Genomic DNA, 12960 nt, shown 5'->3' on the forward strand with positions numbered 1-12960 from the left:
TTTTTATTTTGATGTAATCCCATTTGTTTTCTCCTTAGTCTCCATTGTCCTGGGACAGTGATGGCGAACCTTTTGAGCTCGGCGTGTCAGCATTTTGAAAAACCCTAACTTAACTCTGGTACCGTGTCACATATAGAAATATTTGATATTTGCAACCATAGTAAAACAAAGACTTGTATTTTTGATATTTATGTTATATATTTAAATGCCATTTAATAAAGAAAAATCAACCAAAAAAAATGAGTTCACGTGTCACCTCTGACACGCGTGTCATAGGTTCGCCATCACTGCCCTAGGAGCTGTGTCTGTAAAGATATTGCTATGACATATGTCGGCTATTTTGCTGCCTATGGAGTCTTGTAGGATTTTTATGGTTTCCCTTGTCACATTTAAGTCCTTTAGGCATTTTGAGTTTGTTTTTGTGTATGGTGTAAGTTGGTGATCTGGTTTCATTTTTTGCATTTATCTAACCAAATTTCCCAGCACCATTTATTAAAGAGACTGTCTTGACTCCATTGTATGCTCTTGCCTCCTTTGTCAAATATTAATTGAGCATAATGGCTTGGATCGATTTCTGGGTTCTCTGTTCTGTTCCATTGGTCTATATGTCTGTTCTTGTGCTAGTACGAGGCAGTTTTGAGAACTGTGGCTTGGTAATATAGCTTGATATCTGGTATTGTGATCCCTCTAACTTTATTCTTCTTTCTCAGGATTGCTGTGGCTATTTGGGGTCTTTTTAAATTCCAGATGAGATTACGCAGTCAGCTCTGGGCAGTGAACTTCCACTGGACAGAGAGGCCCTATAGCCTCAGAGGCCAACCCCAGAACACTGCCACCCAGAGGCTGACCCACAAACTGACTCTTTGCTAAACACAAAATAAGGCAGTCTGGGAAATAAATGCGGCATGCTTTAAAATAAGGACTGTGGTTTACAACACAGAGGAACAGTATATCGCAGGGAATCTCAACACTCTCCTGAATACCTGGAAGGTCTAAGGCGAGCCACACTGAAGAATAGAAGAAAAGAAGGACATTCACTACTGCAATTTTTTTTTCTTTTTTCACTTTTTAACTAAGAAACCAATTTTTTTTTAAATTTTTTTTTTCTCTTCTTTTTTTTTTTTCTTCTTTTTCCATCACCTGATTTTACCCTTTTAATTACTACCTTCTTATTTTTAACCAGTATTATTACTGCTACCATTTTACCATTTTTTAAAGTGCCATTTTATTTTTTCTTTATTTTATTTTGGGATTAGTGTTCACCATTCTATTTTCATCGTTATATTATTGGTTGTTTCTAGTTTGCATTCATATCCAGGGAGCTGTTGCTGGAATTTGTTGGGATTAATGGCTGTTCTATAGGAGTATTCTCCTCATATAAAAAGTCTCTTCCCCTCTTCCACTTCATTCTCTCTTTTCGCTCTTTTTTTTTTTTTCTTTTCTCGCTTTTATTTTCCCCCTTCCTTTTTCCCAATTTCATTTTTGCACTCCCTTTTTTTGGTCCCTACTTTTCTTTTCCTTTCTCTCTTTTATCTTTTTCTCTTCCTTCTTCCTTATCCCCTAATTCTCTTAATTCAGGTGGTCACCTTTAATTGGGGTTATTAATATCGTAAATATATTTGTGTATAGTGCCTGGTACGTGGTGCCTTGTTGTATTGTATTTTGTGCCTTTAAATCAACACAGCAGATCCAAGCAACAGCAACCTCCTGAGCACCACATCCTCTGCTGAGGAACAGCAGCTGTACGTGAAACCTCGCCCCACCAGCCAGAAGAGCCACCACAGCTGTGAACAGCACCCACCAGAGGAGCTGCTGACAACTGAAGAGCAGCTACTACCGCAACCGCCCGAAGAGCAACCACAGACCAAGGAGTCACTGCCACCAAGGGAGCAACCACTGAACAACTCAACGTCTAGATATGTCAGTGAGATCAAACATGGGTAGACAAAGAAACCCCCAAAGGAAAGAGAAGGAGGACTCTCCAGAAAAGCAGCTAAGTAATACAGAGGCATGCAACATGACAGATAAAGAATTCAGAATAAGGATCCTAGAGTGCATAAACCGGATGGAGGAAAAAATCGACAACCTCTTCAAGAAGCAAGAAGAAACAGATGAAAAAATCGATAACATATGGAAGAAGCTAGAAGAAACAGATGAAAAAATCGATAACATATGGAAGAAGCTAGAAGAAACAGATGAAAAAATCAACAACCTAAGTAAGACCCAAGAGGAAATGAAGAGTGATATAGCTGCAATGAAAAACTCCATTGAAAGTATCAACAGTAGACTAGGAGAAGCGGAGGACCGAGTAAGTGAATTAGAAGACAAGGAAGCAAAACACACCCAAAATGTACTGCAATTGGAGAAAAAAATTAAAAGACAGGAGGAGAGCCTAAGGGAGCTTTGGGACAACATGAAACGAAACAACATACGAATAATAGGAGTACCAGAACAACAGAAGGATGAACAAGGATTAGAAAACCTACTCGAAGAAATAATATCAGAAAACTTTCCTGAGGTGGGGAAGAAAAAAGTCACACAAGCCCAGAGAGTCCCAAACAAGGTGAACCCGAAAAGACCCACACCAAGACACATCATAATCACCATGGCAAATGTTCAGGACAAAGAGAGAATCTTACAGGCTGCAAGAGAGAGATGGAAAGTTACATACAAGGGATCTCCCATTAGATTGTCAAATGACTTCTCAACAGAAACACATCAGGCAAGAAAAGAATGGACTGAAATTTACAAAGTGATGCAAAGCAAAGGACTGAATCCAAGAATACTCTATCCAGCAAGGCTATCATTCAAACTTGAAGGGGAAATAAGAAGCTTCACAGACAAAAAAAGGCTAAGGGAGTTTGTCACCACCAAGCCAGCATTGCAAGGAATGCTAAAGGGACTGATATAAAAATAAGAAATAAAAAGCTCAGAAAGAAAACAGCCACACAAAAAAAGAAATGGCTACAAACAAGTACCTTTCAATAATAACTTTAAACGTAAACGGACTAAATGCTCCAACCAAAAGACATCGAGTGGCTGAATGGATAAAAAAACATGACCCATACATCTGCTGTCTACAAGAAACCCACCTCATTAGAAGGGACTCACACAGACTGAAAGTGAAAGGATGGAAAAATATCTTTCAGGCAAATGGAAAGGAAAAGAAAGCTGGGGTAGCAATACTTATATCGGACAAAATAGACCTCAAAGTGAAGGCCTTAACAAGAGATAAGGAAGGCCACTTCATAATACTAAAGGGATCAATACAACAAGAAGATATAACCCTGGTAAACATATATGCACCCAATGTAGGAGCACCCAAATTCATAAAAAAACTCCTGGAAAATATCAAAGGAGAGATCGACAACAATACAATCATAGTAGGGGACTTTAATACACCATTGACAGCACTGGATAAGTCCTATAGACAAACAACCAGCAAAGATATAGCAATCCTAAATGATTCACTAGATCAGATGGACTTAATAGACATCTTCAGAACACTTCACCCCAAAGCCAGAGAATATACGTTCTTCTCAGGTGCTCATGGGACATATTCAAAAATAGACCACATACTGGGTCACAAGCAAAGTATCCCCAAATTCAAGAAGATTGAAATCATAAAAAGCGTCTTCGCAGACCACGATGGCATAATATTAGAAATAAACTACAATAAAAACAACCCAAAATACTCAAACACCTGGAAGCTGAATAGCATGCTATTAAATATTGATTGGGTTACCAATGAGATCAAAGAAGAAATTAAAAACATCCTGGAAACTAATGACAATGAAAACACAACAATCCAAAACCTATGGGACACATTGAAAGCAGTCCTGAGAGGGAAGTTCATAGCTCTACAGGCCTATCTCAAAAAACAAGAAAAAATGGTAGTAAATCATCTAACTCTACAACTCAAAGAATTAGAAAGAGAGCAACAAGAAAACCCCAGAGTGAGCAGAAGGAAGGAGATAATAAAGATTAGAGCAGAAATAAATGACATAGAGACCAAAAAAACAATACAGAAAATCAATGAAACCAAGAGCTGGTTCTTTGAAAGGATAAACAAGATTGATAAACCTCTAGCCAGACTCACCAAGAAGCAGAGAGAGAGGACCCAAATAAATAAAATCAGAAACGATAGAGGCGAAATAACAACAGACCCCACAGAAATACAAATGATTGTTAAAAAATACTATGGACAGCTCTACTCCAACAAACTAGACAACCTGGAGGAAATGGACAAATTCCTAGAAAAATACAGCATTCCAAAACTCAATCAGGAAGAATCTAAAAATCTCAACAGGCCAATAACTATGGAAGAAATTGAAGCAGTCATCAAAAAGCTTCCATCAAACAAAAGCCCAGGACCAGACGGCTTCACAGGGGAGTTTTACCAAACATTCAAGGAAGAACTAAAACCTATCCTCCTCAGACTACTACAAAAAATTCAAGAGGAAGGAACACTTCCAAGCTCATTCTATGAAGCCAGCATCACCCTAATACCAAAACCAGGTAAAGACAACACAATGAAAGAGAATTACAGGCCAATATCCCTCATGAACATAGATGCCAAAATCCTCAACAAAATCTTAGCAAATAGGATCCAGCAGTACATCAGAAAGATCATACACCATGACCAAGTAGGATTTATCCCAGGGATGCAAGGATGGTACAATATCCGCAAATCAATAAACGTGATACATCACATAAACAAATTGAAAGAAAAAAACCACATGGTCATATCAATTGATGCAGAAAAAGCATTTGACCAAATTCAACACCCATTTTTGATAAAAACTCTCAGCTAGGTGGGAGTAGAAGGATCATACCTCAACATAATAAAAGCCATATATGACAGGCCCACAGCCAACATCATACTCAACGGACAAAAACTAACACCATTTCCCCTAAGAACAGGAACAAGACAGGGATGCCCCCTCTCACCACTCCTGTTCAACATAGTACTGGAAGTGTTAGCCATTGCAATTCGGCAAGAAGAAGAAATAAAAGGCATCCAAATTGGAAAAGAGGAAGTAAAACTGTCCTTATTTGCAGATGACATGATATTATACATACAAAACCCTAGAGATTCCATCAAAAAGCTACTAGACTTAATACATGAATTTGGCAATGTAGCAGGATACAAAATTAACCCCAAGAAATCTGAGGCATTTCTATACACCAATAGTGAACTTTCAGAAAGAGAGATTATAAAAACAATCCCGTTTACCATTGCACCAAAAAAATTAAGCTACCTAGGAATAAACTTAACTAAAGAGGTAAAAGACCTCTACTCAGAAAACTACAGGACGTTGAAAAAAGACATAGAGGAAGACATAAACAGATGGAAGAACATACCGTGTTCATGGATTGGTAGAATCAACATCATTAAAATGTCCATACTACCCAAAGCAATCTATAAATTCAACGCACTTCCCATTAAAATACCAACAGCATACTTCAGAGATCTAGAACGAACTTTCCAAAAATTCATCTGGAATAAAAGAAGACCCCGAATAGCTGCAGCAATCCTGAAAAAGAACAACGTAGGTGGGATCTCAATACCAGATATCAAGTTGTATTACAAAGCCACTGTTCTCAAAACTGCCTGGTACTGGCACAAGAATAGGCATATAGATCAATGGAATAGAATAGAGAGCCCAGAAATCGGCCCGAACCAATATGCTCAATTAATATTTGACAAAGGAGGCAAGAACATACAATGGAGCCAAGATAGTCTCTTCAATAAATGGTGTTGGGAAAATTGGACAGATATATGCAAGAAAATGAAACTAGACCACCAACTTACACCATATACAAAAATAAACTCAAAATGGATAAAGGACTTGAATGTACGACAGGATACCATAAAAATTCTAGAAGAATCCAAAGGCAAGAAAATTTCAGACATATGCCGAAGCAATTTCTTCACTGATACAGCTCCTAGGGCACTTGAAACTAAAGAAAAAATGAACAAATGGGACTACATCAAAATAAAAAGCTTCTGCACAGCAAAAGAAACCATCAACAAAACAACGAGAAAACCCACTGTGTGGGAAAACATATTTGCCAATGACATATCTGATAAGGGCCTAATCTCCAAAATTTATAGGGAACTCATACAACTTAACAAAAGGAAGATAAACAATCCAATCAAAAAATGGGCAAAGGACCTAAATAGACACCTTTCAAAAGAGGACATTCAGAAAGCCAAGAGACATATGAAAACATGCTCAAAGTCACTAATCATCCGAGAGATGCAAATCAAAACAGCAATGAGGTACCATCTCACACCTGTCAGACTGGCTATCATCAACAAATCAACAAACGACAAGTGCTGGAGAGGTTGTGGAGAAAAAGGAACACTTGTGCACTGCTGGTGGGAATGCAGACTGGTGCAGCCACTATGGAAGACAGTATGGAGTTTCCTTAAAAACTGAAAATGGAACTCCCATTTGATCCTGTGATCCCACTTCTAGGAATATATCCCAAGAAACCAGAAACACCAATCAGAAAGGATATATGCACCCCTATGTTCATAGCAGCACAATTCACCATAGCTAAGATCTGGAAACAGCCTAAGTGCCCATCAGTAGATGAATGGATTAGAAAACTGTGGTACATCTACATGATGGAATACTATGCTGCTCTAAAAAGGAAGGAACTCTTACCATTTGCAACTTCATGGATGGAACTGGAGAGCATTATGCTAAGTGAAATAAGCCAGTCAATAAAGGAAAAATACCACATGATCTCACTCATTCATGGACAATAGAGACCATTATAAACTTTTGAACAATAATAGATACAGAGGCAGAGCTGCCTCAAACAGATTGTCAAACTGCAGCGGGAAGGCCGGGGAGGGTTGGGGGGCAGGAGGTAGTGGGGTAAGAGATCAACTAAAGGACTTGTATGCATGCATATAAGCATAACCAATGGACATAAGACACTGGGTGATAGGGGAGGCTAGGGGACTGTCTAAGGCGGGGGGATAAAATGGATACATATGTAATACCCTTTGTAATACTTTAAGCAAAAAAAAAAAAAAGACAAATCAATGTCTTGAGGTCTCAAGCCAAGAAATAAATGGACAAGCCAACATTTGAAGGTGAGTCTTCTCAATGCCAATCCCAACACAGCAGGCTGTCCTTAAACAGAGAATAGTATGTTCATCATACAATGGAGACAATAACAATGGACTCTAATGAAATGAGCAATCTCTGACTGATGATGATAAAGGATAAAAGATGAGGGGAAGCACAAATAAAAATGAGAAAGAAAGTGAATCAGATGGTTGAAGGAACAGTGAGTAGGAAAAGTTGTGGTCTGAAGGGACACACAAGCATTCTAGAACATAGGGGAACTGGGATAATTACTTCACATTCTTCAAACCCGTATGCATCTGTCAATTCTACTTATGCCCTTTACTAAGAAATGGCATTTGGCAGAAATCAGATGGGCCATTAATGACAGGAGAGGCTGGGTTCGGCAGGAATATGGGAGAACCAAGATTGTGATGATGTGACTCTTGACTGAAGTGTGACCGGAATTAAGGAAACCAAAAGGAGAACCAGTAAGGGGTGCTGAAATACTCAAGGACTAACAACAGCAGAACAATCACCTGCCTCAGGCCAATGACCACTGGGGTTATTGAAAAGGCTTCACCTGTGGAGAAATGTAAAAAAATAAAATTAAAAAAAAAAAGAAAAAAAAAAATTCCAGATGAACTTTTGGAGAGTTTCTAGATCTTTGAAGTATGCTGTTGGTATTTTAATGGAGATTGCATTGAATCTGTAGATTTTTGGGGGTAGTATGGACATTTTAATGATGTTGATTCTACCAATTCATGAACATGGTATGTTCTTCCATTTGTTTATGTATTCCTCTACCACTTTTTTCAATGTCCTGTAGTTTTCCAAATACAGGTCTTTACATCCTTATTTAAGTTTATTCCTAGGTATCTTAATTTTTTTGGTGCAGTGGTAAATGAGATTGTTTTTTGTTTGTTTGTTTGTTTGTTTGTTTCTTTTTCTGTGAGTTCATTATTGGTGTATAAAAAGGCCATAGATTTCTGGGTGTTAATTTTGTCTCCTGCTACATTGCCAAATTTATTAGGTCTAGTCATTTTTGGATGGAGTCTTTGGGGTTTTCTATGTATAGTATCAAGCACTATGCAGTTTTAATGCAACCCCCCTCAAAATTTCAGTGGTATTGTTTAAAGCAAATGATGAAAAAAAAATCCTCAGATTTATATAAAACCACAAAATATCTCAAACAGCCAAAACAATCCCAACAGAAAAGAATGGAGCCTGATGTATCACACTCCCTTACTTCAAACTATACCACATAGTGACAATAATAAAAACAGCATGGTATTGACAGGAAAACAGACACACAGATCAATATAACAGAATTAAGAGCCTAGAAAGAAAACCATATGTAAATGGGCAAATACTTTTCAACAAAGGAACCAAAAACATACAATGGAGAAAAGAAAGCCTCTTCAATAAATGGTGCTGGAAAAATTGGAAAGTCACATGCAAAAGAATGAAACTAGAGTAGTCTGTCCCCATGTACAAAAATTCATTCAAGATGGATCAAAGACCTAAATACAAGATCTGAAACAATAAATTACATAGAAGAAAACATAGGTGCTATTAAACCTTGGTCTTAGAGAATATTTTTGTGAATTTGGTACCAAAGTCAAGGGAAGTAAGGCAAAAATTAAATAAATGGGACTATATCAAACTAAAATGTTTCTCCACAGCAAAAGAAACCAACAACAAAACAAAAAGGCAACTGACCAAATGGGAGAAGACATTTGCAAACAACAGTTCCAACAAGGCATTAATATCCAAAATATATAAAGAACTCATACAAGTCAACACCAAACAATCCATTTAGAAAAATGGGCAGAAGACCTGAATAGATACTTCTCTCGAGAAGACATATGAATTTCCCAAACATATATGAAAAGATTCTTAACTTCACTAGCTATTAGAGATATGTATATTAAAAGTACAACATATCACCTCACACCTATTAGAATGACTGTTATCAGTAAGACAAATAATAAGTGTTGGAGGGGTTGTGGAGAAAAAGGAACTTTCATTTACTGCTTATGGGGATGTAGACTGGTATATACACTATAGAAAACAATATGACGGTTCTTCAAAAAATTAAAAATAGAGTTACCATATAACCCAGCAACCCCTCTTTTGGCAATCTACTCCAAAAATTGAAAATATTTATTTGCAAAGATATACGCACCCCTATGTTTTTTTTTCAGCATTATTCATGGTGACCAAGACATGGAAACACCTGAAGTTTCCTTCAACAGATGACTGGATAAAGAAGATGTAGTACATATATACAATAGAATACTCGTCAGCCATAAGAAAAGATGAAATATTGCCATTTGCAACAACATGAATGGAACTTAATGTGATGCTAAGGGAAGTAAGTCAGATGGAGAAAGTTAAGAACCATATGATTTCACTCATATGGGGGATATAAAACTGAAAGCAACAAATGAACAAACAAGAAAATCAAACAAAAACTCATAGACACAGACAATAATAGCATGGTGGTTACCATGCCCTTCCCTCTGTTCATTGTTGTTTGACTGTAAGCTCCTATCTCTTCAAAGTTTATCTGTAGAATACTTTGAGTCATGGAATAAAGGATATTTGTGTTTTCTTCTATCAGGAGGCATTATAACCTTGGAACCAGAAACTGTGAACAAAATTATTAGCTAGCAGTGAATCAGAGGACTCAGTAATATAATTCTTTTTCTCTTTTCAGCTTTTTGGGTGGTGAGTTTTTAAAAATCTATTTTACCCTGAGAAGATGTTTGTTGAGACCTCAGCTGGCTGTGTAATATATCCTTGGGTGAGCTGGGCTTTGTCTCCTGTGCATCTCTGTCTCTACCACCAATACTTGTGGCCTTGAAAACAGAACACAAGTCCTCACAGTGAAAGCTGATTTTTATTCAACATATAGTTCCCTGGATTCCCAATTTCATTTGATTTTTAGATTCTCAATAGTCCATACCATCTCCTTTTGGGGGGAGGCATCTCATCAAAGTATTTCAAAAAATGTTTGTCCAACATGTGAATTTATTTTTTAGTGAGAGGTTTGGTAAAACTATCTAATGTGACAGTGGATGGAAATGGAGTGCAAATATATAGTTTCTATGTTGTTGAGGCATGTGACATTTCATACTGGTTAGTCATACAAATCCTCACATTAGTTTCAGTTTTAGATATAGTTTACAATAATATTCAGTGCTCATCTTTTGTCCTAGTTTCTCAGTCTTCACATGATTGAAGTTTGTTCTGGTAGTTTTTTCAAAAGGGTTCTTGGAAACAACATTCACAGATTTTTGTTTAATGTTTAAAATTGTTTGTAGATCTTTAATTTAAATGCCACTTTTGTTAGAAATAAATTCTAAGATTTACACTTACTTATCTGAAGAATTTTGTACCTTTTGTACCACTTTACCTCCATTTACTTAAAGATAGATAATTATATTCCATAGCAATCAAGATAGGCAAACTGGCCTGCTTCCAATGGAGCTGGTGGGTGAGACTTCACAAAGTTTGTTAAAGGGAAACCCTAATTCCTGAGGGGAAAGAATTGCCAGTAACAGTTGTGGGGTTTTTTTTATATAGTTCATATATTTTTAATCTGTAATGAACATGTATTATTTTAGTAATTAACAAATCACAGGAGAACTTTATTTTTGTTCATATAATAAAGATTTTTTTAACCAGGTGCAATATAAAGTCCTTTTAGTTAATATTGAGATTAGAAAAAAGCTATGAGATGAGTGAAACTTGAGTTCTAAAAATCTCAGGTAGGTCAGTGAGTAATTGAAAGTATAATTATCTGGAACTAAAGATACTAACTTACTCAATCCAGATATTGCTGATATTGAAAATAGAAGCTCAACAGTAGTTTTGGAAGGAAGGAGAACTAGAAGAGACTGAAAGACAAAAAAAATAAAAGATTAAAAGACATTTAGATGTAACGGGGACGAAATAAGGAGGAGTTACATAGGGAGAAGGTGTTTACCCACATAACTGAGGATATGGGGTTTTTTAGAAGCATGAAAAGATAACACCTGGTATTAATACCTGTTTTCCCTACAATAGCCTGCCTTATATCCCTGTTCACTGTCTAAGGTAGTATTCAAAATCTTGCTACTATTAACATTTTGGACCAGATAATTTCTGGGGAGTGACTGGGACATGATTAGCAGTATCTCTGGCTTCTATATACAAGATGCCAATTGCATTCCCCAGTTGTGACTGCCAAACATGTCACAAGACATGGCCAAATGTCCCCAGAGGTTGAAATTGCCCCAGTTGAGAACTACTGATCTAAGTTTTTATAGCAATTGTGTCCTCCATGAATCAAGCTAGGTCTCTTCTCACCAGAATACCAAAAGCTCCCACTTCTTTACCAATATTAATTCCAGATAGGATTCCTAATTAAGCAATTCTTCATTACCGTACTATTTTTGACAGTTTTTCTTCTTATTCCTAACTTCAATATTTTCCACAAATATGCTCTGTAGCAATATTCTAATGTTTGAATAACATATTAAGTCAGTAGTCTTTTTCTCAAGAACATTAATCTTAGCTAAATGAAAGATAAGTGACTACATGAATAGAAATCTGGCTTGTTCAGATACAGAGAAATAACAATAAGGTAACATAAAATCTAGAAACAACTCATCATTTTTATTATGTATGTGTATTTTTATGATCTTTTTTCATATTCTGTTGTAAAATGTTAAAGAAGTCTACTGTTTTATACATTTCCAGGCAATGGGAAATCAACTCAAAATTCAGGAATTATAATTTTAATCAACGCCTTTGGGTGCTTTGAAGGAAAGTCACTGTAACATGGAAGATGAAAGAGTGTCATAATAGAGAAAAATTCCCAAAGCAAAGAACAAACTTTATGTACCATCATTCCATCCTGTGTACCTGAGGTGCACTGAGTCAGGCACAGATTACTTCTTCAATTAATAAATCAAATATAAGTAAAAACTATCCTAGAACTGTTTTCAGCATTCACTTACATATCTTTATTCCTGATGCTGACAGGAATCTATTTTCCTTAAAGTCTAGCCATGTTATAAAATATAAGACTAAATAAATAAATAAATTAGTCAAATAAAATATAAGACTAAAGCTCAAAGCACACAAAGTGTTCTCACCCTTTGATGGAGAGACCTCTCATTCTGAAACTGAAAAGTTAACTTAAGTAAATAAATTTGTATGAACTAAAATATTCTAATCTATCTTTTACATTCTGAAACATAGTCAATAGGTGGAATCTGAGTGCCAGGGAATAGCAAACTGATCATTAATTAATAATTTACAGGAGGATTATGAAAACCAATATATCTAGGTTTCTTCCATGTGTACTAAAAATGGTTTCATGAAAGATAATTCTGTATTATAGTGCTAATAAAAGCAGCACCCTACTTATTTAATTTCAACACAAAAGGCAGAGTTAGCAAATACAGAAAACATACAAAAATGGCAAAGGTGATATCAGTCTTTTAAAAATCACATAGCTAGATGTCTATCATTCCCAGTCAAACTAGAATCCCTTTCCTCAAAGTCTACTTTCATTCTGGAAGATATAAGAAGAGACTAGCTATAAAAACCACTAATTGGCTAGAGACTTACTCTGGAAAGAGAGGGGTCTCTGGTACTATGCTCTGTTCTGAATTCATAAAATTTGTTTCTAGCAAACTTATGTTCTGACACCAAAACTATGTGACTTCCAACTGAAATATCAGTTGAAATAACTTATATAAATGAATCCTAAGTTTTGATCATTAATTCTGCCAAGGGGAAGAGGTAAAGGAGAAAATAATCTGTTTTTACTGTCCAGGAAGATGATCACCATGCCACTAAGATAAGATTGAGACAT

This window comes from Myotis daubentonii, chromosome 1 (genome assembly GCF_963259705.1).
Source record: "Myotis daubentonii chromosome 1, mMyoDau2.1, whole genome shotgun sequence".
In the NCBI taxonomy this organism is placed as follows: domain Eukaryota; kingdom Metazoa; phylum Chordata; class Mammalia; order Chiroptera; family Vespertilionidae; genus Myotis; species Myotis daubentonii.